Here is a 3,712-nt window from a genome sequence, read left to right as displayed (position 1 = left end):
CTTCCCTGTTGTATTTGAGGGCCTACTTCTGAGTGATATGTAAACAGACAGTTGACTTAAATATGAACAAGACCCAGATACTATCCTTCCACCTCAGTTGGATACAAGAAACCCATATGAAGTTCTTTTACGAGACTATAGTTGAGACTTGAGAAAGAGATATAAGTATAGCAGATGTAGGTGATACTGATGTTTGAATGTGATTTGTCCCTGTAAAATTTATATGTTAGAAATTTGGACTTCAGAGTAACAACATTGACAGGTATTGGGACCTTTAAAATGTAGTATCTAGAGATACTTGATTAGGAGATAAGGAGCATCATCCTTGGAAAGGATTAAGATTGTTATCCTGGAACCTTGAGTTAGTTCTCAAGAGAGGGTTTTTATTAAAAGTGTAAGCCAGGCTCCTCCCTTCACTCTGACTTCCTGTCTCACCATGTCTCTCTCCTGTTACACAAGCTGCTGTCATAATGCCACCCACCATGAGATCCTCACCAGAGCCAAGCTGATGCTGATACCATGCCTTTGAACCTCTAGAACTATGAACTAAATAAACCTCTTTTTTTTTTTGAAAGTACCCATCCTCATCTATTTCATTGTAGTAACTGGAAATAGACTAACATAGATGACATACAACTTATTTTTTCATGTAATGTACTTGTGCCTTTGGATTTGCCTTAGCCAGTTCTAAATGTACCATATCCATCATACAATGGAATTAATGACGTAATAATATCCAGTTTATATTGGCAGTTGAAGTTGCATAGTTTCTTAATGTCCCATGATCTGGTGTTCAGTCTATATTAGGGTCTGTTAACATGCAGAGTGTTGTTATTCCAAGGAATGAATAACAGTCATCAACTACAGATGTCTTGCTTCAGTACCTCTTTCTCAGTGTGGGAGTTATGAGATGCAACATGTTGCTTTGTACATTACATAGGATGTCCCACACCACTCATTTCCCATAAACTTCCCTGCAATATCCCAAATCATTATAGGACTTATCTTCTACCTTCTAGAAAACTGTCTTAACAGGGCTTCAAAAATTTTTTTTAAAGGTGTGCACTTTTATTGAACTGGTCTCAAGTCAGTGTACACATAAGCCCTGACTGCCTCCACACCTCAGCCTATTCCCAGGGAGACCAAAAGCCTTCACACATCTCAAGCTGGGGGACAAAAAGGGGACCATGATGGCTGACCATTCAAAATTAAACAAAAAAGTATTAAGTTAAAGATTTTTTAAAAATTGCATTTCATCATTTCCAAAATAGCAATGTTGTCACCTCCACTGTATGGAGTCTGGTGGGGACTGGGCCATCCTCCATGAGGAGGAGTGGGGTGGCTTTTGGGAGGGTGAGGGACTTCCTTTAACAATTCCTCTTACTATAGTTGGAATGACTATTAAAAAAAAAAAAAGAACAATGTACAACGTCCTTGGCCATATTGTAGAACTTTGGTGATGCTCACTCCAAGTGACTGTCACCTTCACTGTTCCAGTTTTTAAATTCTGAGTCAAAAATGCCAAAACAAGAAACAAAATGGAACAAAACAAATAAAGCCATGCCAATCTCATCTCATTTTCTGTGCAAGTTAGATTTTGTCAAGAAAGGGTGTAACACAGCTAAGTAGCAGTCCACCTAAAAGCATTTACAGTGGACAATGGAGGGGCCAGACTCGTTGTACTCCTGCTTGCTGATCCACATTGGCTGGAAAGTAGACAGTGAAGCCAGGAAGGAGCTGCCAATCCACACAGAGTACTTGCACTCAGGGGGAGCGATGATCTTGATCTTCATTGCGCTGGGTGTCAGGGCCATGATCTTCTATCAGCAATGCCTGGGTACATGGTGTTACCACCAGACACCACTGTGTTAGCATAAAGTTTTTTGCAAATGTCAACATCATACTTCACGATGGAGCTGAAAGTAGTTTCATGGATGCCACAGGATTCCATGCCTAGCAAAGATGGCTAGAAGAGTGCCTCAGGGTAGCGGAAACACTCATTGCCAATAGTGACCACCTGGCTGTCAGGCAGCTCACACTTCTTCTCCAGGGAGGAGGTAGAGGCTGTAGTGGCCATGGAGGGCTTCAAAGATAATTTTTAGCTGGGTGCAGTGGCACACACCTATAATCCCAGAGGCTTGGGAGGCTGAGGCCAGAGGATCGCAAGTTCAAAACTAGCTTCAGCAAAAGCAAGGCACTAAGCAACTCAGTGAGACCCTGTCTCTAAATAAAATACAAAATACAGCCAGAGATGTGGCTTAGTGGTTCTGAGTTCAATCCCAGTACCCCCCCCCCAAAAAAAAAGGTAATTCTCACCATCTTCACTCCCATGGTTAGCATGGAAGTTAGCATGGTGTCATCAATACAGTAGACTACCATTATATTCAGTGGTGTGTCAAAACAATAAAAATGCCAAGTATACTATGTTATGAGGGAACAGGATACTCACCCTAATCCTCAGGAAAGATATTGAGAGTGTTGCTGCCCTTCCCATTTAAACACAAATTCCTCATGCAAAATGCCAACGATTGTAATTGAGCTGCCCTGGTAAAGAAACCAGATTTTATAGCAACTGTAATTGGATCTGCCACTGGAATAAATTATTGGTAGTCCATCACCCACATGAAAAATCACGTTTTAGCAGAAATCAAACAAGTGAATTAAATGATACTATGGTTGGAACCACCACCCTTATTTCTTTCAAGTGTTTGATGGTGACAATAATCTCTGTAATTTCCCTGTAGTTTCAGTGTTTCTTCTAATTATCTATGTCTACTGGGTTGAAGGAGCAGTTTCATAAACTTCTGTTTTCCCTTCTTCCCATTATGACACTTACCCCAGGGGTCAGAGAATCAACATGATTTTGATTCTCCAGTTACTAAGCTCCCAATTAAACATTTGAGTTTCGAGAATGTTGTCTCCTAATGGACCCAAACACTCACTAGACAACAACAAAAACATTTGGCCAATGAACTCTCACTCCACTCAGAAAATCATAATGGTATTTTTAGTTCCTCAATATCAGTATCATGTCAGCCCCACATCTTACAAAGTCTGGAAAGCTCTCAGAAAAGCATAGCTACCCTAGAAATAAAAGTCTGTTTGGGGAAAGATTATGAGAATATTTACTGCATACACTTCCAGCATTTTTGAGCATCTCTTCAAGAGTCCTTGGCCTCCTCTTCAATCAATGAACTGTCTCAATGACCTAACAGATTTGGAGCCAGGGTGAAAAAACGAGATTTTCCATCCTGACAGTTGAGATGAGCTTGTATGCCAGCCAGATTTCTTTTGTTATCATTATTATGTAAATTAAGTACACCCCACCTAGTTTTCTGTCCATGTTGGCTCTGATAACCATTGCTCTAGAGATGTAGGAACTTAGGATCCTATTGCTATACTGACTTTGCTGTCTCCCCTTGTGCTTGGGAATACATTCTAAGACCCTCAGTGGATGCCTGAAATCTCAGATAGTACATACACATGCATATATATGCAAACACATACACTATCATTTTGGCTCTACATATATACCTATGATAAAGTTTAATTTATAGATTAGGTATACTAAGAGATCAGTAGCAATAATTGCAAATAAAATAAAACAATTATAACAATATACCATAATAAAAGTTAAGTGAATGTAGTTTTTTTAAAAAAATATTTTATTGTACTGTACTCACCCTTCCTGTGATGATGTGAGATGATATAA

General features: G+C 39.5%; 1 pseudogene; it reads right to left on the bottom strand.

The window, feature by feature from the left end:
- Nucleotides 1-1,637: 1,637 nt before the first annotated feature.
- LOC124080084 (actin, muscle-like) lies at nt 1,638-2,077 on the bottom strand (annotated as a pseudogene).
- Between the last annotated feature and the right edge of the window lie 1,635 nt (nt 2,078-3,712).

The sequence above is a fragment of the Marmota monax genome, unplaced genomic scaffold (genome assembly GCF_021218885.2).
Source record: "Marmota monax isolate L192 unplaced genomic scaffold, Marmota_monax_Labrador192_F-V1.1 WCK01_AAM20220418_F8-fsc00015, whole genome shotgun sequence".
Lineage (NCBI taxonomy): Eukaryota > Metazoa > Chordata > Mammalia > Rodentia > Sciuridae > Marmota > Marmota monax.
The sequence above is the reverse complement of the archived record's forward strand: the minus strand, read 5'-3'. Positions and strand labels throughout refer to the sequence as shown.